This window comes from Herpailurus yagouaroundi, unplaced genomic scaffold (assembly GCF_014898765.1).
Source record: "Herpailurus yagouaroundi ecotype Mexico unplaced genomic scaffold, PumYag 162, whole genome shotgun sequence".
Lineage (NCBI taxonomy): Eukaryota > Metazoa > Chordata > Mammalia > Carnivora > Felidae > Herpailurus > Herpailurus yagouaroundi.
Genome location: NW_024412403.1, coordinates 70,373,111 through 70,397,829, shown reverse-complemented (window position 1 = coordinate 70,397,829; position 24,719 = coordinate 70,373,111). Strand labels below are relative to the sequence as shown.

The 24,719-nt window shown below is 44.7% G+C and overlaps 1 protein-coding gene and 1 pseudogene across 20 annotated transcripts in view; both read right to left on the bottom strand.

Moving 5' to 3' along the window:
* KALRN (kalirin RhoGEF kinase) overlaps positions 1–24,719 on the bottom strand; it is a 673,147-nt gene that overhangs the window by 547,530 nt on the left and 100,898 nt on the right. The gene's annotated exons all lie outside the window — the stretch shown is intronic.
* Positions 16,531–24,694, bottom strand: LOC121036352 (drebrin-like protein; annotated as a pseudogene).

Below are 24,719 nucleotides of genomic sequence, written 5' to 3'. Positions count from 1 at the left end.
ATTTCTAAAGCCATCCAAAAGTAATAACAATAATCCACTGTGTTAATGGAGTCCTGGTAAACAGGGCTAATTCCTCACACTGACCGTAAATATGAGCATTCACCACAAAGTGCAATAATTGTCCTGTACTAACACCCGAATGTCAAATTTGCTTGAACGTCATCTGCATTTCTTGTGGGGGAGGTGCTTGTGGTTTTTTTGTGTGTGTGGTAAAATATACATAACATAAAATTTAGCATTTTAACTATTATTTTTAAGTGTACATACAGTTCAGTGCCATTAAGTACATTTACATTGCTGTTTAATCATCACCACCATCCATGTCCAGAATCTCTTCATCACCCCAAACTGAAAACTGTATTATTTTTCACACAGTCTGTGAGCTACCCCAGACCCCAAAGCACAAGGAATCTGCCTGTGCTTCATATTCAGCCCTGGGGAGAATTCTAAGATACAACATGATATGGCATTTTAAGATTTACAAAGTATTCTTCTTCTTCAATGCACACATGACTTATATGCCTCCTGCAAAAGGGAGAAGAGCAAGGCTCAGAGAGGGGGACAGACTTGCTCAAACACAACAGTGACAATAGATGGGAAACGAGCTAGGCTTCCAGTGCACATCCCACTGCACCTCATCACTGCTAACACTGAGGAGGAAGAAGAGAAGGCCCCGCCTAAGTGGTGCTTGACAAGATCCTCCAAGGGCAGAGCTCTGTCTTGCCCCACCCTCTACTTTATGGGTTCTCACTGCTTTGAGGACAGAGAGCCAGAGCTGTCTGGGGACCCAGAAAAAAAAAGGGGGGGGGGAGTTCTCATTCACAGCATTCATTATGAAAGCCAATTGGGGTAGTTTAGTACTTTCTCTCCTCTCCTTCCCTTGCATCAAAGCAAACCCACACCCCATCTACTTTTTTTACAAGATCACCATAATAATACCCTCTTCCAGCCCTCTTTCCAGCACACACCTCCTCTATTCCTGATGATCATTTTAACCAAGTTTCTTCTGCATAAAAATGGAAGCAACCAACAGACTCCACCTGGTGTGATCTCTCCTTCCTGCACCTCATAGGGGTGGCACTGGTCATGACCTGACCCCACTGTGTTGGTTTACTAGGGCTGCCACAACAAATTACCACAAACTAGGTGGCTTAAAATGACAGAAATGTATTCTCCCACAGTTCAAGCCAGAAGTCCAAAATCAAGGTGTCAGCAGTGCAATGTCAGCCTTCCCACCTAAGGCTCTAGGGAAGATCATTCATTGCCTGCTGTTAGTTTCTAGTAGGTCCTGACAATCCCTGGCATTCCTGGGCTTGAAGCTACATCACTCATCTCTGTCTCCACCTTCACATGACCCTCTTCTATATGTGTCCTCTGCTCTTCTTATAACAACATCATCCATTGGATTTAGAGTCCACCCTAATCCAGTATGACCCCACCCTACCTTAACTAACCACATCTGCAAGGACTCTATTTCCAAATAAGGTCATATTCTGAGGTTTCAGATAGACATGAACTTTCAGAGGACACTTATTCAACCCCCATTAACTTATCTTTCATCTTTAAGATGTGTTAAATCCAATTTCTTGTTTTCTTTGGAGTTTTTTGGGTTTTACCTTTAGTACCTGTTTCATTTAAATCCTACTCTTGACCACTTTGTTGAAAACCAGTCTGAGGCATCTGCCTCCATTCCCCCTACCCCATTAAAGACCTCACTTTAAAATGGGTGCCTGGACACCAGGTCAAGAAGGAAATAATAGTAAGTTGCCCAGGAGGGTTCATTATTTCATCTCTCCCCATTCACCCAAGAAGCAACGTGTGCTCACCTCACATTCAGTATTGCGCTGGGGGCTAAGGCGTTCCTGCCCTCAAAGGGCTTAGTGCATGTAAGAGAAGTGAGCTACTGCATAGCTAGATGACCCGAGAAAGTGAAAGAATAAAATATTGAAGGATAGAGTAGATGACACAGATGGAGCAGCAAATGACACGGGACAACCTGGGGAAAGGCACGAAGATGCAAATAACCCTGGAGTCTTCTGGGGACTGTGAACAGAACACATCTGACTACACAATGGGCTTTGCTGCAGAGAGTAGGCTGGATCAATGACACGGTTGTGAAGATTACTGTGGGTGGATATGTACCTGATCCTATAGGGCCTTCAGTCCAGGCCAAGAGGACCCATTAATGGTTTCGAAGCAATTGGGAAGTTTGACTAAGTGGTGTTCAGGGAAGCCAGATCTAGCTGGGTGTGGATGATGGACTGGGAGGAGTAGAAAGTTGGCAAGAAAGCCCTGGCTGGGAGCCCAGTTAAGAAGACAGGCTCCAGGGCCAGAGCTTTATTCCTCCACTAGCAGTGAATCCCCATCCATTGCAGTAACCTTCCGTCAGACTCTGCAATCAATACAGCCATCCTGACATGGCTGGGGGCAGGGCACCTGGCTGGCCTCCAGCCCTCCCTTCCCATTAACGTGATGAGTTGCAGAGGGCATGTCAGGCAGAGCTTTCAGTGAATTCCAGGAATGGATATCCCCTTCAGACAAAATCCCTGAAGAGAAGCTCAGGAGTGCTTTGCAAATCAACACACAAACACCTCTTATGTACAATGGTCTGTCCAGAGAGGACAGAATCACCATCTCAGCTCAGATCCTGTTTCTTCCCACTGTTGCACTTACCTAGGACTGGTGCTAGCATTTATGAGGTAACAAAGTGACCTGAGCTCAGGTACTATTTTGCAGCAGAGGACACCATATAGGTGATTATTGTCTGCGATTACATTGGGATCTTCCCAAGAAGGTGGACTGTCTTCCCCATAAGGCTCCCACTATCAGGGCCCTTCCTGTCACCAGAAACAAAGCCTAGGGGAGGCTGTAACACACCCCATATTCTCTGTCCTCCTCATTCACCCACAAACTCCCCTGCTTAACACCTTAAGGAGCAGAGGGAGAAGTGGAGGTGACATGGAGGGGGCACGAGCAAACCAGAATATGGTGGGCAGAATAATTTCTTAGGTCCACAAGGTACATCTCTGATCCATCTGCCTTAGGCCTTCCTGGAGAAATACAAGCAGAAGAAGGGAGATCCAAGGATCAGGAGGATGGTTGACTCCTTTGGCTTCCCTTCTCCTTAAGAAAAGCTTTGTATACCATCATGGGAAGCTTCCACTGGCCCCATACCACCGCCATCCTTGCAGGCTGTAGACTAGCCCAGAGCAACAGGCGTCAGGAAAGAGCTGTGGAAGGTGGTTGCAGGGGAAAGGGGCAGGCATGGGAATTTCCTGAATGCAGCTAAGGCACTAGGGGAGAAAAGGCACACTCTCCACTTCCACCTGCTATTAAACTGGAAATTCGAGCTTTGCTAGAAATAGATGGTACACAGGACAGGAGTCCAAAGGAAAATAACCATCCTCCAGATTGTTTTCCCTTTTTTAGCAATCAATCTAATTTGAAAGACATAACAACTTCCACCCCCTTTATTTCTGAAGAGAGATGCAAACAGGTGATCTATTTGTACTAAAATTAACTCCCTCTATGTGTAACTTCTTGATGATATTCATATATTGAATCTGACTCATACTTTTGATGTGGAAAGGTTTTATTAACATAACTACTTATCCCAGCCCACTCCCATTGGGATTCGTGGCTCTTGCCCAAAGTACATTTTGGCTATTTCTATGTTACCTTAAATTCTGGCACAGATTAATGTCTCATGACAAGCACATTCACAGATTCTATGAGAATTTCCTGGCTGTCCCTAGGTAACAATAATGAAAGTAAGAAACAGCTTTGTCTACACAAGCAAGGACGCCTAGATTGCGGAGTCTGGAGACCCGGGATATTATCATAGCACTGTGATCCAGTCACTTGTGTCCTCAGAGTCTCAGGCTCCTCATCCGTAGAATGAGCTTGCTGGCCTCACACAGTTCTCAGTTCTCTTCCAGCTCTGACTTCCTGTGATTGTAAAAGACATTTAAAAATATCTCCAGGGAAAGAAATCTCACAATATTATTTAGTCGTGAGAAGATTGAACTAATGATATCTAATATCTCTGGGTTCTAAAAGTCTGTTATTCTATTATATACAATGGTTTTTTAATGTGTAAAGATTAGTAAAAAAAAAAAATTATTTAAACAAACAGAAGACTCCTTTTTTAATGCCCAGTTTAAAGGACAGAGTTAAAGAGCCTAAAATAAAATCTCCAGCCATTCTGTGTTCACACACAGAGAAAGTGGGTGGATGACATCAAAGCTATACAACATCTGGAGTGGCAAAGACTACTGGTAACTGGGTTGTCTGCTGATTGAAACAAGACATGACAATTACGGGGCATTATACAACAGTCCTAACTCCATGTCACTGCTAGACCTTTTGCCATTAGGCACAGAAGGAAGCCAAGATCCCAACATATGGATGGCATTATGTGAAAAAAGATCCATTGTCTCTTGACAAAGGCACAGCTAAGTGGCAGACCCTGAAGCATCAGAACAGCATCTCAAGATACTTAAGAACTTGGGTGAGGCAACCAGGGCTTCAGCAGGTGGCCAGTTTGGATGTTACTATGCAAAAACTGCTCTCCAGGTTGAAGTCATCCTAGTTAACAGGCCCTAGATTAGTTCAAGTAACAATGGAGATAAAGAGGGGTGTACAATATAGGGACAGACAGATGAGATTCATCCATATACTCAGCTAAATCTGGCCATGGCAGGGAAAGAGAGATGGATGAGAGGTGAGGTTAAGCAATCAAGCATCAGAAAGGTTTTGTCAGGCCCCAAATTTAACAGAGACTGTCACTTAACACAGTGGGAAATAAACTAAGTCCTCAAGGGCTGGGAAAAGATCTTCAATGCTAGTATACAGAAGATGCTCAACTGTACATGTTGACCAAATGGAAACTTACAAAAGAAGCTACTGCTTCATTGTTCACTGAACAATATTTCCCATTCATGGCAGCTCAGACTGCCAGGTCAGCTGCAAGAGAGGGAAATGGGAATGAATGAGGGGTAGCTATCTAAGCTTAAAGGTGCCTGGACTAGGTTCATGTCCCCTGGAAGGAGAAATGAACTTCATCAACCACCCTGGGTACCACTGATGGAAAGGAGCTGTGGGCTGGGGATCTATCACAGAGCCAATGTCTTCCATAGTCTAAGTTGGAAAAGGGGTACTCATCTATCTGAAGAAATACCCCTTACCCAGCTGCCTTAACATCTTAGAAAACCTAAAAGATTTCAGGCTGCTGGAAGTAGTCCGACACAAACCAAAGGCCCTCCACAGAGTCATTAAATTAAGTAAGCAATTAAAGGGTCTGGGGGTCTAATTCCTGAGCACTAAGACCAGGCAGATGTGATGAACCCCAAGAATAGCCACCAGCTAAGCCTGTTTTCAAAGAAAGCATCCCCTTATTATGAGAACTAGCATTAGATAAAATAATGATTGTTTTCAGTTCAATCTTGTGAGAATTTATACATAATTTGAAAGTAGGTATTACATTCCTTTAAACTTCATTTCTTATGGCATATCCATCTTCTAATACTGTCCAATAGAGAGGACAGTATTCTGTTAGAGTTATTTTATTTGGAGCAGCATATCTAAATACAGTCTGAGTCAGTGGGTTTTACATCTGGAAAATTTCTGGAGCCCTGATCTGCCCTGGCCTCTCTTAGTCATCCACGCCTGTGTCAAGGGTTGAGCTAGCCACTTAATGCAATCAAACTCAAGGTAGTACCAATTTCTTGGCAGCACCTCCAAATTTTAATGCTTGAAAATACACTCACACATATATGGTCACTTGGTTTATGACAGGGTGACACTACAGTGCTGTGGGGGTAGGATGGTCTTTTAAACAAATGACTCTAAGCCAACTAGATGGCAAAACAGGAAGAAAAAAGAAAAGAGTCTTTCCCTCACCGTACAGGAAAAGCACTTTCAAATGGATTATCAATCTAAATGTGAAAAGTAAAACAGCAACGTTTTTTCAGTACAAAATTTAGAGTAGACAAAGATTTCTTAAACAGGTCACCAAAATAAAGCACTAAGCATAAAAGAAAATATTTTATAGACTGGAATACATTAAAAGTATTAATATACCATTAATACACAACAAAATACACCATGAAGAGCATGAAGAGGCAAGCCATAGACTGGAAGGAGATATTAACAATATACACATTCAAAGGATTCATATCCAGAATATATAAAGAACTCTTACAAGTTAATAAGAAAAATGCAGATAATTTAATAGCAAAGATAAGGCAGAACAACTAAAGGTTCACTTTACAAAAGGACAGACATCCAAATGGTCAATAAACATATGAAAATGTTCTTGACTTCATTCACCATCCAAGAAATACAAATACAAAACAAAACCCACCCATAAAGTGGCATCACCACATACCTACCAGAAGAGCTGAAATGGAAAAGACAAATAATACCAACAATTAGCAAAAATGTGGAGCAACTGGAAGTATCCTCCTTGCTAGTGGAGATATAAATTGCTACAACTACTTTGGAAAACTATTTGGCAGTATTTAAATTTTTTTTTCAACGTTTTTTATTTATTTTTGGGACAGAGAGAGAGAGAGCATGAACGGGGGAGGGGCAGAGAGAGAGGGAGACACAGAATCGGAAACAGGCTCCAGGCTCCGAGCCATCAGCCCAGAGCCTGACGCGGGGCTCGAACTCACGGACCGCGAGATGATGACCTGGCTGAAGTCGGACGCTTAACCGACTGCGCCACCCAGGCGCCCCTATTTGGCAGTATTTAATGAAAGCTAAACATACTCTTACCCTAGTGTTTGCTAATTACCCTCTTGGATATATACTCTACAATACTGGATGCAAGTAGTCATCAACAGATCTACACAGAGCAGCTTTATTCATAATAGCCCCAAACTGGAAACAACTCAAACACTCAAATACCTTATACAGTAAAATGAATGAATAAATAAATAGCAGCATAAAATCAGTACACTATTTCATAGCAATGAAAGTGACATATATTTGTTACAGTCAACATGGATTAATCTCACACAGGTAATGTTGGAAAAAAGAAGACAGTATATATACTTGACAAAATAGTACATACATGAAGATTCCACTTCTATAAAGTTTCAAAACAGGCAAACTAATCTTAAGATGCTGGAAGTCACCCTAGAGATTGCCCTTGATGGGAGGGCCTGGTAAATGGAAGGGGACACTGGGGGGCCAGTGTTCTGGAATAATGTCCTATTTCTTGATCTGTACACTAGTTATTCAAGTGTGTTCACTAGGTAAAAATTCACTGAGCTTAGGATTTATGTACTTTTCTGTACGTATGTTATACTTCAGTAAAAAGTTTACAATATGAAAATATAAATGCAAATTAGATTTAAGACAGAAAGTCTTTGTGGGGGAAAAAATCCATGAAAACTGACTTGCAAATCCAAACCTATTAAATGACAACAAGATTAAGACTTTCTAATTGTTCAGATTTTTCTGTTCTAAAATGAAAATTTGCTCTTTAATTTAACATCTATGCCCCACTCTCAAAAAGAATTGGAAGCCACAGCCTTATTTACTGAATAAATACACACTAGAGGCCTTTTAGTCTTCACTGGAAGCTTCTAGGACATCAAAATGGTTCAATTTTGCTTGGTTTACTTTTACTTTTTTCCCATGTTAATATATGGGTTTTTAAAAATGCAATTTTTCTTGGCTAACACTCTCTAATAAAGATTAACAACCCTAATATTTACATAGCCAGCAAGCAAACTCAACTGAGCCAAACACAGTCTATCCAATCAGTCTTCGGAAGGCTTCAGCCAGTGGCTATCGTTCGGGTCTAACAGGCTCGTGCTCACTGGAAAGGGTAGATTGGGAGCAATTATCTCAGTAATCCAGGCCAAGAAACACAGCCATGCAATTCAGGAGAAACGGGGGGGTGGCGGGGGGGGGGGGTGGCATTGTGCACAGAGACCAAACCTGCTCCAGTGAAACAGAGCCTGGCCAGCCAGAAGGAACTCGTGGTTTCCTACCTAGATGTGTGCACTGGCTTCCACCCCTTATGGAGGAAAGCTTTTCCAGGAGATGGGGTCGTTCTCTTTCACTCACTGAACTTATATTTGTACAATGCCTATGGTTTACAAAGTTTCCTAGATACAAATATGAGTCTCTCGCTCATCCTAAAAAGAAGAGAGAGGAGTTATTACAATCCCCTTTTTGCTTGTGAAAGAACTGAGACTCAGACAGCTGAGGGATTCCTTACAGCCCCAGCAATGGTAAGTCCACAGCAAGAACAAAGCACATTCAGGCACCGTGCTCTGACTCCTGCACCATGAGGTCTCCTGGCTCCCCTCTAAGCCTGCTTATGACAATGAGAACACAATCCTAAGGCCTAAAAAAAAGTTAGTCTAGGATTATTAGACACTGGGCTGCAGGCAAGCTGGAAACTGTACCCCAGCCCATGGATAGTGTTCACACCTTCAGGACCATACATTCAGAGGCACTGAGAGAAGAAAGCAGGCATGGGTAGGAGCCAGGACCAGGGGCAATTAGCTATTGAATGTGACAATGGTCAGAATGCCTCAGTCTGACTCTATTATAGAAAAGTCATCAGCAATGGTAGAAACGTGTCATCTGGGCGGGCTTTTCTGCAGATAGAGAACTGACACCTGTGGGTTTGAAACATACAAGATATAGTTCTGAAATCTATCCATGAATATGATAGGTTTCGGTTCTGCTAGAGATGGTATATTGTGAGTACCAAACAGCATAAAGAGCAGTAACTTTAGAATCCAGTAGATTTGGCTTTGAATTCCATCTCTCTTTTTCATTTGATATGCATCCCAGAACAAGTTACTCTGCTCTAATGAGCTTCAGTTTCCTTGACCATAAAATAGCAATGATAATACCTGTGCATCAGAATCATTGTGAAAATTAATGAAATAATATATGTAAAGTTCCTGTATGTAGTGAGCAATAAATATTACTTCCTTTCCCTACTCCATACATTAAAAAAAATAATTTTCTTTTTGTTTTTTTAAATATATGCTACAAACAGTTTGCATCTTCCTTGGCAGCTAGAATAAAATAAAAACATAAATCATCTAAATTCATACCTTACAGGATAATCATATATGAACAGATAATAACCTAAGATGTCCCAATTTAAGAACCTTGACCTATTTTTTTTTCTTTTTCACCTGGAAGCTATCTGATTAACTCAGTGCCTGCTTCATTCCTGCTTCATTTCCTGGGATAGAAATTGCAATAATCTTCTCCTTAATTCCAATCTAAGTGATTAACATGACAAAAACATGTCAGCTGTAGTCAGAATCCAGTCCCATGATTTTCTCTAGGACTGATGTTGCCAAATTCTGCCTGGAAGAAAAGATGAGTGTCTGATTGCCAGGTTAAGTCCAGATGTTGCTCTGGACAAATTCCACAGGTTACACAGAGAGGCTGAGAGAGTCTTACATCTGACTACCTACGACTTTCCTCTTAAAAAGCAAAAACAATCTTTTCAAAATCTGCAGGTGTTCTTCCACAAAAATCTTTTGCTGTGACTTCAAACTCTATGAATACCCTCTACCCATAAACTGATCTTCCCACCCAACTGTCCTATTTCTATCCATGCCTGCATGTTTTCAGAATCAAGAAACTGGAAGGACTTCCATTAAAGCCATTATTCCCAATGTCAAATACACACACACACACACACGCACACACACACACACACACACACACACACACGAATCATTTCTACTGCATCATGATGGTCTTCTAGTATAGAGGAGCTGACTACTTCCCTGCTGCATTATTCCCATTCTCGGTCAAGTTCTTCCATAAATCCAGCTGGGATGTTTCCCCTTATGTCTTCATCCCATCCACTAATTCTAGTTCTGTCCTCAAGAGCAATGCAAATAGCAATGGGACATAGATCAATCTTGCTTTTCTTCCACATTGGAGGCCCAGCAATACGGAAGACAGCTATTATGTTTATATGCACATTTTCTGCTCTAAATCAACAGTCAATTCAAAAAACATCTGTTGAAGGTCAACTATGTGCCTCACATAGTTTAGGTGCTAAGACAGGAGAACTAAATAACATATGGCATCTTCATACAAGATGGTCACACTTGTCCCTAAGAACTCTGGATGTGACCTGGCTTCCAGACTACTCACCCTCTCGCTCCTCCAGATACACTATGGCTTGTTGATGCCTCTCTTCAAGCTTGGTACCCAGAATGTGGGAGAAAATATAGATGGGAGCATTGTGCTCCTTGGTGTTTACCCAAAGGAGCTAAAACCTATGTCTACCCAAAAACTTGCACATGAATGTTTATAGCTTTATTCAAAATTGCCAAAACTTGTAAGCAACCAATCTTTTAGTTAGTGAGCAGATAAACAAATTTATCCAGACAATGGAATATTATTCAGTGCTAAAAAGAAATGAGCTGTTAAGCCATGAAAATATATGGAGGAATCCTAAAAGCATATTGCTAAGTGAAAGAAGTCAACCTGAAAAGACTACATACTGTATGATTCCAACTATATTCCAACTATGTGACATTCTGGAAAAGGTTAAACCATGGAGACAATAAAAAGATCAGTAGTTACCAGGTGTTAGCAGGAGGGAGGGATAAAAAGGCAGAACACAGGGGATTTTTAGGGCAGTGAAACTACTGTGTATAATACCATAATGGTGGATACATATCATACCTTCGTCCAACCCATGGAATGTACAATAGTGAACCCTAATGTAAACTATGGACTTTGGGTGATTATGACACGTCAATGCAGGTTCATCAATTATCACAAACGTACCACTCTAGTTGGGGATGCTGACAATGGGGGAGGCTGTGTATTGTATGTGGGGGAGCGGGGCTGGGTATAAAAGGGAAATCTCTGTATCCTTCTCTCCATTTTCTGGTCAATCTAAAACTGCTCTAAAAAAAAGTCTTTTAAAGAAATTAATAGAGAAAAGTGGATGAGTGAGTCTGTAGATTACACCAACGTCAATTTCCTGGGTTTGATATTGTACTAATAGTGGGAGATGCTGGGCAAAGGGTGCACAGGAGTTCCCTGTATGTTTCTTTGCACTCTCCTATGAATCTCTATTTCAAAATTAAAAGTTTAGAAATAAGTGGATGGATGAGCTCCCACTGGCAAAAGCTGCTAATGGGACAGTTCAAAGACTAATAAAAGGCCCAAACCAGGGTGGATCCATCTACTGAAATACCTCTGGAAATGAGCACCAAGGAGAAGAGAGAAGACTGTCAGATAAAGGTCCACACCTTGCCCTCCCTAGGAGGTAGGGCATCCTTCTGGAAGGACAACCCTGACCTCTGAGATTGGAATCTGCAGGGCCTTCTCATTCCTATTCTTGGGACATCTGGATGGGCAGAGTCTGTGATCCATGCTCCTTGGCATGTGGAGGGGCTATGTGGAGTGGGGGTGGGGGGTCATTAATCATCAGGCTCCAGAGTCCAACACAACTTTCTTTAAAATGCAGTCCTATCACTCACCAGCAGCGGTGGCCTGAGCATATTATTTTCCTTCTTCAGCCCTCCACAAAACAGAGACAGAGAAGAGCACTATTATCACATAGGATTATGAGAGGAGGCAATAAAATAATTCATACAAAGCACATATAAAGCTCCAGCAGCTACCAAAAACTTAAAACATACATGGTCTGAGAGTCTTCTGCATGAGTAAGGTCTAGTTTTCAGGACACACTCTTACTCCCTTTGTAACATCAGATAGAACTTCTACCCTTCTCCCACTTGCTGGTACCTCTCTAGTTTGCCATGACATCTCAGATGTCCAGCTACCCCAACCAGTGCTTTTTAAATCTTCTTCAGTAAAGAACTAGTTTGGTTTTTGTTTTTTCTTTCATTTCTTATTCCAATCTGTCACAGACTGGTACTTTCATAAGATACAATAAAAATGAATTACTAGAGAAACATAATTTTATTTTATTATTTTTTATTTTTAAAATTTATTTATTTATTTTGAAAGAGACAGACACAGTGTGAATGGAGAAAGGGCAGAGAGAGAGGGAGGGAGAGAATCCCAAGCATGCTCTGTGCTGTCAGTGTAGAGCCCGATGTGGGGTTTGAACTCACAAAACTGTGACATCATAACCTGAGCTCAAATGGAGAGCTGGATGCTTTACTGACCAAGCCACCTAGGTGCCCCTCACATACTATATTTTTAGATTTATCAGTCTGATATGTATCATTAATTCCTTTATCTTGCTGAGTAATATTCCATTGTAATTTTAAAAACAAAATATAAGTCCCTTTAAAAATGTTTTAGATTCAGACAAAATTACTCTGGGAAATTGCTATAAAAGTTTATAAATGCTTCCTTTCAATTTCTTTACTTCTCATTACTGACTGTATAACAAACAGTTGACAGAGCTGGGCCATGGACTGCACCTCAGGTAGCACCTGTCTGGCACCTCCTTTCTCCAAGCTCCTTAATGGCTTTAGTCACAAGTGAGTACTTTCAAATCTCTATTTTTTATATCAATTTAGATTCCCAAGCTATATTGCATGCTCTCTGGGTCGTGTCCACTATGTCAAGGGTAGGACAGGTAGTTCACAGGGGCTCAAATCCTTGCTGATAATCCAAATATTAAACAGGCATATTAGTTACTTTTACTTTTTCATGATTTAGACAACCTGATTGCACATTTGTGAAAACTTGCCTAATGAACACATTTTGTGCCTTTAGCATCCTTCCCTATTTGCCTGCCTTCCATCTATTTCTGTTTATGTCATTTTCACCACCTGCTTTAACTCCATTTAACTGAAATGCACCAGATATAGTCACTGTTTCTCTTCCACCGAGGGACAAGACAGGATAAATCACATAAAATCCCATTCATCAGAAAATCTGGCTCTGGCTCACCAAATAAACATTCAAGGAAATGAAGTGCTTATACTAATTTACTTCCAGGGGATACTGTTAATCTCACCTCTGTGTCTCTCTAATGCCAGGCACGTGATAGCTGCTCAATAAGCATTCGTGTAAACTGGCCATAGGGTGCTGGCTGTATCTCAGTGACCGCAGGTCATATTTTCAGTCACGTCACTCAGAAGGCAAGGGTAGCCATGACCAGAAAAGAGCAATGAGTGGCAGTGTTACAGGAAGGAGCCTCGGGCTCATTTAGTCCAGTGACTTTCTATCCTGGATACACAGTGGAATCACCTGGGAACTTAAATACCCAGGCCTGCCTCCCAGACCCAGAAATGTGTTTTAATGTAATTTTTCTGGGGTGAAACCTGAGCATCACCATTTTTCAGATTCTATAGGTAATTCCAATGTGCGGCTAGGATGAAAAAGCACTGGTTTGGAATGCCCTCACATCCACACTGGTGTTTAGCAGATGTTCCTTACATGTTGACTGAGTGAATGGTTCAACCAATGGATCAATCCATTGATCAATCTAATTTGATCCAACTGGATCTAAATCCATTGATCTATCCAATTATCAGAATGAGTCTGCAGTAAATGTGGACACTTTTGACTCCTGTCTCCTCAAACCCCTCACCTCTGGTGTACATCTTCTCCCAAGGTCCAGCCTCAAACTCCAGCCAGAAAACACCCCTCTTCCATTCTCTTGCTGGTTGGGGGGGGGGGGGCCGCTTCTTCTGGATCACTGGCCTTAAGAGAGCTCATCCTCACCTTTTTCAAGCAGGAAACTCCCAAGCTTTCTCAAATACACACCCAGAAGGCCCCCACGAATACCACTGGTCTCAACTCATACAGGATGGGAACATGTTATCTCATCTATTTTGTGTTTGTTTAATGGTTGTTCTTCGATTGTTTTTCTGGCAGTCCATGGGTCCAGGATACTATCTCAGACAACAGACTTCCAGAGTACAGAGGCCTGAGAACACTTAGTACAAAGTGACTGGTTTGTAAAAGGTCTAGTAAATGGATGTTGCTGTTGTACTGCTATAGAAAGGCAAGGTAGGGGGGCAGCATGTGAAGTGACCAGGAAGGAGGAAGCAATGTGGTGTGCACATGTGGTGTGATCTGGAAGGGAAGATGAGATACTGGCTGCTCACTGTGGGCAGGCACAGGTGACACACATGATTAGGCACTGCCCACCACCCCATCTCAAGGGGCAGGGAACAGCTAGCCATACCAAGTTCTTCGCCAGGAATGTGTGCCTGGGGCTGCCACAGCTTCTGACCTCTGGTTGCTCCCTAAGCAGCTGCCGCTGCTGACACTATTTTTAGCTGAACAGCAGCCTCTTCCCAGCCTCCTCTTCTCTAGCTTATTTCCATGACCCCAGAGAAGCCCCTGAACTTTCATCCTGCCTCTGGACCCTGAACCTCCCACTCCCCCTTGAGGCTTACACTAGGTCATTTTGCGATGTTGTTTTGTGGGGATGTTTGGAAGGAAATGAATACAGGGCAACTGGGAAGTCAGTTGTGAAATCCGACACTTATCTTTTAAACCAGGAAAAATAAAAAAGGAAATGCATTAGGTCCAGGGAGAGCATTCCCTCTGGCCCCCGAAAGCAGATACCTCCTGGGTCCCACTTTCTCTACAGGGTCTGCATATTGATGGCATCCCGTCACTAGCACTGACAAGCATTTTCTGGTATGTTTCTGTCTTCTCACTAAAAATGGGAAAGAAAATTTGCACTAATATGGGCACCCCTGTTTCCTGACACTCTATTAGACTCTATTCATGGTTTTTCTCATATAAATCTTACAATCCATGAGCTAAGCGAAAGGACCCACCCAGGGCCACACAACTTGTAGTTAGCAGAGCTGGGATTCAAACCTAGTACTTTGTGACTTAAAAACTTACCCCTGAAAATAAGAGTGATCTATCCCCAGCCCTTTAGACTGTGAGCTTTCCAAGGCAGGAAGCCCCATTACACTGGTACCTCCCACTGGGCTCCTTAAATCCTGTGGATTGACTGAACCACCAGCTTCCAGAAAAGAAAGAGGAAAACATACTTGCCATCCACATGCCAGTAAAATATGAAGAAATACATGCCTTCTTGCCCTCCACCACCTTCTTAGTTGACTGGAGGAAAAAAAAAAAAAAAAAAAAAAAGGAGATAGGTGTCCAGCCAAAAGTGGTCAGACCATTCCAGAGTCAGTGATAACCTTTCCCAGTCCCAGAAGCACCTCTCAACTTTAGGGATTCTGAGAAAACAATTCATTCACTCATCACCCAGCAGATATTTACTGAACACCTACTATATGCCAAGAACCATACTAGCTGTTGGGGATAGCAAACAAAGGAGTCATTTTCTGTCCTCATAAAGCTAGTAGTATAGGAGGAACAATGCTGGGTTTCAGAGGCATTTGTGGGGTAGTGACATCTCCCGACGCACTACCTTAAATTTAGAGCTCAGGCAGTTTTGTGGGAGGAGGAGAAGAAGTAAAGGAAACCAAACTCGTTGCTATGCAACCAGGATGATATATTCTTAGCCAGAGCAGGCAGAGCAGCAGCATGGTGCAGGGAGTGGGTGGGGGGAGGAGAAGTGGGGGAGGAGGAGGCCCAGGAGTACCGAATGGGAGGCTCGTTGTGCACCACTGCTGCACACACAGGCTTCCTCCCTGGAGCAGGTAACAACTGGACACTGCACAGAATCATGCTCACCAGAGGTAACCAGAATATTGTGGGGACAGCCCAGGAACCACAGAGAGAAGGCCTCCTGCCCAGCTGCAAAAATCCTCATTCTTGGGCCTGAAATTAACCTACCATTATTAAATCCAGGTCTGTACTGAATACCAAAAAGGGACAAAGAACAGCATAAAGCTGGGCGTGCTTCTGGCCTGGGGAAACATACAGTTCATCAGGGGAGTAAGACATACATGCATAAACACAGCATCAACAAGTATTTATTAAGTACCTCCTCCATGTTCCTTCTGCAAAGTGCAGGACACTGTGGTGCTGAGGAAGTGCTCATGCTGGTGGGTCAGAGCATGCAGACGACAGATAGCATGGTGCTGACAGACAACTAGGGGGACTCAGGCCTGAGAGCTAGACCTGGCTTGGCCACACATGGGCTCAGCACAACCTGTGGCAAGGCTCTCTGGGCCTCAGTCTCTGGATCTCTGAAATGAGCAGTTTTTATACACCTGAGTCCCTGACACTATAAATGCTACAGGACTGCAGAGATAGCAGAATTGAGTATCAAATGGAATACTCAGGAAATGCCATATGGAAGAGGGAGAAATTGAGGATGTAGTGGGGGAAGGAGTCTAATCTTTTTGGAAGGTCTATTGTGTACCTCTACCTGAGGATAAAGAATAGTTTCCCCGGGGCACATGGGTGGCTCAGTCCCTTAAGTGTCCCACCCTTAATTTCACTTGATCTTAGCCAAAAGGCCGAGAAGCGATCCCACCCTTAATTTCAACTTAGGCCATGATTTCAAGGTCGTGAGATCAAGCCCTGAGTTGGGCTCAGCACTGCCTGAGGTTGCTTAAGATCCTCTCTCTCTCCCTAGCCCTCTACCCTCCCACAGGAGCTCTCTCTCTCAAAAAAAAAAAAAAAAAAAAAAAAAAAAAAAAAAAATAGTTCCCCCATTTTCAGAGTTGAAGAAGCCTAGCCTCAAGGAGGTTAAGTAACTTACTCATAACCACACAGCTGGTAAATAGTAGATGCAAGATTCAAACCCAGGCCCACCTGGCTCCATGGTCTGTGCACTTTGCACAGGATCACACTGCTTCTCTAAGACAGTAAGACTTGGATCAGAATTGGGTATAAGAAGGACTGCAGGAAGTAACAGGGGCAAAGACACTGATAGGCTGAAAAATTGCTAGGGTTAATAAGGGAAGGTTCCTGGGGATAAGAACAGAGCTGTGAGTGTGAGGAGGGTGCAGTGAATAGAAAGAATGAGAACTTGGCAGTCCCTGGCCAACACCCTGCATTGCGCTAAATGCTATGGAAAAGAAAATGGTATATTAAACAGTCCTTGCCCTGAATTAATTTGCAACCAGGGTGATAAAATGTGAAAATTAACAATTAGTGAAATGTTACAAAAATTGTCAAAGAAGGCATACAAAAATAAATCATAGCACAGTTTAAATGCGGGAAGTGTTGCTTCTGATTTTGGTGGGCACAGGAGATTCTGTGTAGGAAGGGGACTAGAGGCAGGCCTTAAAGGATTCAGGGGGAGGATTGAGGAGGGGGGGTGGAAAGGAGACAGTGAGGGCATGTGGGGCAGGAAAAATCTCATCCATAGGAGAAAAAGCAGGAAACATGCTTTGTGGAAGACCATTTCACTTAGAAGAGCTGGTGGGAAACACTATAGACCAGTTGGGTTGTGTGAGACAATAGGGGCCAGGCTAAGGGAATGAAGGGTCCAATCCTTGACCAGAAGGCTATGAGAAACCACTGGCTGTGCTTGGGCAGGGGAGTTTAAGAAAAGGAAAGCAGCAGTGCTCAGAGAGCCAGAGAAGGGGACTGATAGGCATGGGACGAGAAGGGTCCCAACTAGGGGATGGTGCTGAGGATGGCAAGCAAGGACTAGTCTCCCAATTATTTCAAGGATGAACATGAAAGTCCTTGTGGCTGGGGAACAGGAGAAGGGGGAATCAAAAGTAATCTAACTTCAAACCAAGAGAATCAGAGTCCCATATTCAGAACTAGAGAAGCCTAGCAAAAAATAAAATTGGGGGAAAGGGTGATGATCAGGTTGATCAGTTCCATATTAGACATTCTGCCTAAGGTTCCTCTAAGATATTCAAGTGAAAAAATGATGAATCACAAACTCAGGAAAAGGAAACCTGAAGCTGGGGGGAGGGCATGAGGGGTCACCATTCACCCAGGGTGAGACAGCCCTCGGCTGCTCCCTAAGCCCCCAGGGAAGGCAACTCAGCTGCTCAATGAGTTAGGAACTGTATGTCCTGATAAGAGAAGAGAATGGAAACAGAATCCCTGAGCCAACATTTAATTATTCCCATCAATAGAGCAAGAGAGGCCCCCAAACAGGGTCGAGCCCAGAAGAATCTAGTACACTTCCCTCCCCAAGAAGGACTTCTTTCTGTGCTCTAGTGAGGGATCACAGCCTTGCCAGGAACAGAAGATCACAGGGAACCTTGTCCAGCATTTTAGTATACAGACACGGGATAAGACTCTGGAGTCAGAACAATGTGGGGACAAATGACAGTTGTTCCACCTAAGTGTACATGGGCTGGCTGTCCACCCTGTCTGAAAAGTAAATAAGACAAGTGTCTTAGTGTCAGGTACCTGGCATAATGTAGGGCATACAGATGGCATGAGTTAAATGTTAGTTCCCTTCAGCTCCACCTGAGAGCAGGCCTTTTCATTCCCATCCAGTTGTCAATGATATAGTTTTTCCATTAATACTACTCAGAAGACCCAGTTAGTTATACGCTCTGAGATAGCACAAAAAATGTCAATTTCCTCTTCTACCTGCCAAATGTTGCATGTTTCCCCTGGAGCTGGGTTTGGGGAACCATGAACTAAATTCCATCCTCATGATAAAATCTGACAGACTTAAAGCAGAGGGGGGGCGGATATAACTGCTTTTCTGTAAATACAGCTCAGGGTTCCCAAAATATCAACTCCACCTGATTGTCAATGGCAATTGAAATTCTACCATTAGAGATCTACTTCCTCAGTTTAACATTCTTCTTTTAAATATCAAATTCTCCCATGAGGAAAGCCCATTGAGCTATTACCAGTCCATCGTAAGTTGCAAAACATACATGAATTTATTAGCTGCCTGAGAGAGCAAGAATTCTGATGCTTTGGAGAGGAGGAAGGGGTCATTTTGGAGCTGGATCACTGATCCTATTTGGGGAGACTGAAGTGAGCTAGAAACCAGAGGGCAAAGGGACCTAAAAGAGCAAGCTCACAGCTTCACCAGGATCTACCTTGATCACTGAATGAGAGGGGTCATAAAAGAGATAACCTGCTGGCTGGAAGTACCAGGTGACAATGTGGGACCCTGAGGGTATAAAATGAGAGTCAGCAAGACAGTACCTCCCTGCACTTCCCAGTAGCAGAAAGGCAGCAAAGCACCATAGAAAAGCCATCTCCACTGCCCACAGAACCAAAATAAAAGGGATCACGGGACACCAGGAGAGAATGAGGTTGGAGCCAGGAAGCACTCCCAGATAATGCAAAAATTCTCAGCTATGCTTTCCTTGCCCCCACTACTCTCCTGAAACTGTTCCTTCAAAGATGACCCCTGATGCCCTAACATTCAAACCCCAGGGTTCTACCTACCTACCTCCTCAGCAGATTAAAAGCCAATGCCCACACCTTCCTTGAAACCCCTGTGTGAGGGAATCCCAGGCACCTTGGTGTGACCACTCTCACTTTCCTTCTCACTGAGACCCAGGCTCTGCCTTGCTCCTCTCTGCACTCACTCCCTTGTTCCTAACAAGTCAGAGGAGCCATAGCCCAGCAGTTCTCAGCAAAGCAGGAAAGAGTCACTCCAAAGAGTCTCTACCATACAGAGCCTAGCATATGGCTGGTACATAATAAATTACAGATGTAATAGAGACAATTATGCATTTCAAATGCTGGCCAAATTATGGGTCAGAAGGATCCCATCATAGGAAGCCACAGGAAGGTACAGATCTTGGTTGTATTTCTGAGGAAGCTCCACTTATTCAACATTGATACCTGGACTTAGACACACAAACACCTATTCAGCATATTTTCTCCAAAGAACAACCTAAAAGGGTGCTATCAACCTCATGGCCCTTTGCCTCCTCAGTATTCTAGTCTCCTGTATCTAAGGAGGCGTTCTTATAGAGGACTGCATAATCACAGGAAAAGGTCCCATGGATGGAATCTGAGAGGAGAGAGCTTCTCTGATACACAGGGACTCTCCTGGTCAGAGCCAGCTTCCCCAGACCCTCCTACTGCAGGCCCTCTAGCATCCTCCCTGACCCTGGCCTTGCCCGAGATGCACCAACTATCTCTGCAATGAACTATTTCTGCCATCCCACATCTGATTATATGTACCATGACACAAACATCAGAGAAGAACATCAGAGAACACCACACTCCTAAACTTTGGGCCTCATCACCCCACTGTCTTCCCTTTCCTTCCAGCAGAAATGCCATGGCAACGATACCATGCTCTCCCCCACCAAGTGGGAGCTCTCTAAGGACCAAAGCAATGGTGAAAAGCCACACATTGGACCTTGATTCTTCCTCCCTCTGTACCTACCACTTCCCTTCAGCACCCAGCAGGACACTCTGCCCATGAGGGCACCCCCTGTTCATGCCAGTGACTGAATGATACATAGAACTAAGAGGCCCCAGGGGCATCACCGAAGGGAGAGATGTAACTACAGGGGAAAAGGTGGAAGGAGAGATGGCAGACAGGGAGGAACTGGAGGATACCTCTGTGACCCCAGCAGTTTCTGACATTTGCTATCTTAGCCACCCTTTATATCTTTGGCCCTGGCCCTGATCACTGAGATTCACCCTTTCATCTGCTCCTCCATCTCTGCCCATTGAGTGTGAAACACTGAGATTTGTCAGATATTCTGAGCACCAGAGCCCATGCAAGAAAGTTGCCAAGGCAACAGAACACTCCTCTCTGGTATAAATACTCACGGGTGATACCCCTGGTGGAGTAAAGCACAAACACCTCCCCCTCCTCCTTTAGTCAGATCTGGCAGACTTCAAAGTTAGGGGAGCCATGACTGGTTTTAGCAGGGGGAGTGGCACAAGGGGGTTCCTCCAGACCAGCTAAGTCACTGTCTAATGGACAATCCAGCAGGGAGAGAGGACCTTGCAGTTCTGATTAAATGTTTAGCTCTCACTGGGCCCAGAGGTGGGCATGGAGGCCCAGGGAAGGCTGGAAGGGTGGAAGCAGCATGAACTTTGGTTGGGGGAAGGCACTCCTGAAACCACAGTACTAGGACAGGCCCTGCGAACCCTGAGATGCCAGCCTGCTGGGGCCACTAAGAGATGTTGGAAACGTATGCTCTGCCTGGGGCTGCTCTGACCTCCCCTCTCTTCTTTTTCCTTCTTTTTTCCCCCTACATCTTAATGTTTATGCCTCTTTCAGATGGCTAGTGGTTAGCCCAAGGTCTGAGGGTACCTGTGTGCACACAAACACATCACAGACACCCAGGAAAAGAGTTTGTTTCCACACATGGGCATTCAGGTCACAACAGGGCAAATTACCTCTGGGCCTGTGTAGGGCAATTCTTACTCCGAAAGCAGACACAGGTGGGCTGAGAGAGAAATAGGCGAGACAGCAGGCATAAGCACTCTGGTTACTTTTCCTGAGCCAGAAGCAGTTGAGAGCACACACTAGGGCCAGCAGAAGAGGGTTCGCCACACAAAAAGATACATGTTTGCTGATGTTTTCATAGCTTCTTTCATATACACAGATGGAGGCTTGGTCACCCTTGTCCCCACTGCTCACAGACCACAGCCCAGGCAATGGGAGAGAGGACCAGGAGCACAAAGCAGGATCCAGAAAGATGATCTACTGTTGCCCAAACTTTCACGACCGACTCTGACTTCAGGCATAAACTCTACTAAGTTCACGGTTCCCAGGGTCACTAACAGCCATAGCCAACACCCTTTAGAGTCCAGAGGAAAAGAAAGAAAAGGCAAATGCCCCTGCCCAGGCTTGGCAGTGCCATTCTCCTCAGGCAGAGGTCACTGAAGGACTGGTCATGGGCAGGGCTTGGTTCAATGTCTTCTGCTGGGGTCAAAGGCCAGGCTGATCAGGCCCTGGGAGCTACCAGAGCATGTTTGGGAATCAGCAGGGGAATGCTGCATTTAGAAAGACAGAGGCTGAGCCACAGGAGACTGAGAAAGCCCAAGGGCTTATCTTCTTTGGGAAGACAAGACTCCTCCATTCCTGGAGAAGTGTCTATGGCTCTCACACCATGAACACCACCTCTCCCAGCAATAAGTGAAGCACATCTGGGCGGAGAAAGGAAGGATGGCCTTGGTGCAGCCAGCAGTGGAGGGTCCTCACTCAATGAGCTCCAGAGTAGGCAGGAAATATGCAAAGTGGCTATCTGGCCCAAAGCCATGCTACCAGCGTTCAATGATCACCTCAATGCCCATGATGAGGTTCTCAGGGTTGAAGGAGATCTCAGTGTCCTTGGCTGCCTGGTAGTCATATAGGGTCTGAGCACAGAGCCTTTTTCCATTCAGCCCCATGGTCCACATGCTCAGAGCCACCATCTTAGTGCTGCAGCATTGGGGTGTCTTCCGTCTGTACCAGACACAGCAGAGTGCTAGGTACTGACTCCTAATGGAGATCTACCCTGGGCCTTGATGAGGCTTGGGTCAGCCCTTTGCCAAGGTGGGTCTCTGGTTGGGTGAGCTGCTTCTGCAGGAAGGGACTCCTCAGTTCACCTGGCTGGGGGCTAGAGACAGACGTGGTGGACATGGCCTTTTCCTTCTGCTTGAAAATCCTCCATGCATGTGCTGGCTGCTTACACACAGGCTCCTGTTCCTCTCTATTCCTTGAAACTACTTCCTGCTGCTCACATTTCCCCTGGGGTCCAGCCTCACCGCCTTGTTCCTCCCGATAGCACTGCTCCTGGAGGGAGCCCTCACACAGCTCCTGCTCCTGATGCTCCTGCTCCAGTGGCTGCCACTTCTCTTCTTCCCGCCACTTCTCCAGCCTGTGAGTTGTCTCTTCCTCCTCCTCCTCCTCCTCCTCCTCCTCCTCCTCCTCCTCCTCTTCCTCCTCCTCCTCTTCCTCCTTCTCCTCTTCTTCCTCCTTCTCTTCCTCCTCTGCTTTGGCCCAGAAGCTGTCTTTGCTGGCTCAGATATAAGACATGGCATTGATCTTCTGGTACACAGAGCCCACAGGGGCCTGGGGGCCCATGTTCTGGAAATGGCAACTCTCCCCATGGAAGGCGCAGTTGGCACCTGAGGCCCTGGCTATCTTGTGTATTATGCACTCAGGCTCCATGTCCTCCTTGGCCCTCACATTGACTGTCACATGGGCCCCCTTCAGAAAGCTGGCCACAGTGCTGACATGGTTGGCGCATGCTCCACTCACTCACTCACATCACTCACACCCTCGCCTGTTCAGTTGATGAGGACAAATTTGGGCAAGCCAGAGTTGGGGTCCTTCACCCTGCAGAAGGCATATATCACCTTCCCGCTGTTGAGCTCCTCCACCATCTCCTCCACCATCTCCTCCAGGCCCCCCGCACCAGTGCCAGCCACATGGATGTCATTGCTGTTACCCTCATGGGTAAAGACAGCCCAGTCAGTCGGGAACTTCTTGGTGACCACTCACATGTAGGCCTCCTGCATCACCAGCCCGCTCTGGCTCAGGTTTGTAGCCATGGTCGGCCCCATGGTCCCCACATCACCACCATTCTGACCTCTCTTATTTTCCATAGTTCTTCCCAGACCCACTAAAATACAAATTGCATAAGAAACAATGCTAGAATCAAGCATCCACGTCCCAGTGCTATTCCAAGAAGACTGTGCCCTTCACCCCTGCCCTAAGCTAACAGCATTCCATTCACATGTCCATCTCATCCATCCCCTACATCCAACCCACACCCAGAGCATCATATTTTTGCCCATTCCCTTCCCTAAATCCCAGTCCTCCCAACTGTAAAAAGTAGTAGAGGGGAGCTTTCCTGTCCTCCCTCCAACTCCAAAATTTCTGGAAAACCAAAAAGATGAAATTTTGTGTGTGAGGACTCCTTGGAGAAACTCTTCTAAGAAGTAGTCAGTACCAGCAGCCCTACTGTCAAAGTTAGGGGGCCCCAGGAGGGTCCCCAAGCGTCCCAGTTCTCATGCTTTGAGGGCGGGATAGAACAACAATCCAGAACAAGGATCTTACATTCATTTCCCCTTGCCATCCACATCCTCACCATCACTCCCCACAAATCTCCATTATACCTAGCCTAAGCTACTCACACATTAGGAGCCACACCCCAACGTCACTCTGTCTATTATCACTGCCCATCTCACACTCACTCAGCCTGCAGGACCAGTGGACTCAGCCTTCCCAAAGCCTTCCACAGGCGCACAGCCCAAAGGACTCCTCCCCCAATTCTTGAAGACCCATCTGCACCAATTATGTGACATATCATACTCTGCATTTTATTATTTATTTTTTGGAGGCCCCACACAGCATTTAGAACAATGTTGTGCACCTAGCAAGCACTAAATGAAGATTTGTTTTAGGGTGGATTTTTAAAAATCATTCATTGTTCAACAAAACCTGGTAACGTAAGTCTCCAGGTGTCCAAGACATCCCTCCAGAAGGAGAAGGGAACTCCCCACATCTTCTGCTGCATTTGCCCACATACCTCTCCTCCCCCTCTTCTAAACACCATATTCCTACTCTGGCCTGAAACATCCTTTCCAGTTCCAGTTACCCAGACTGTCACAGCTGCTCTACCCCAACAAACCTTTCCCCTACTCAGAATGGCTCAGGACCCCACTCCTCAACCTCTGACATCACTAAACCATCTTCTGAATTTCCTGTGGAGCACAAACAAGGTGGAATTTGTTAAAGCAGATTCAACAAGCCCTGTATAACAAACACTCTGGGATGTGCACATCCGTGACCATCTTTTGTCAGGTCACACCTTGCATCAGCAATCTGTGTCCTGGCTTAGGACTTTAAGACCTCTTAGTTGCCTCGAACCTCCACTCAGAATTTCTGAACATGCAACAGCCACTAGGCTTTCTGGAAAGAAACTGGTATTGTCTCTCCCTGTGAGGAGACTCTAAAGACTGCTGCATTCTACCCTCCTCTCAGAGGTAAAGCA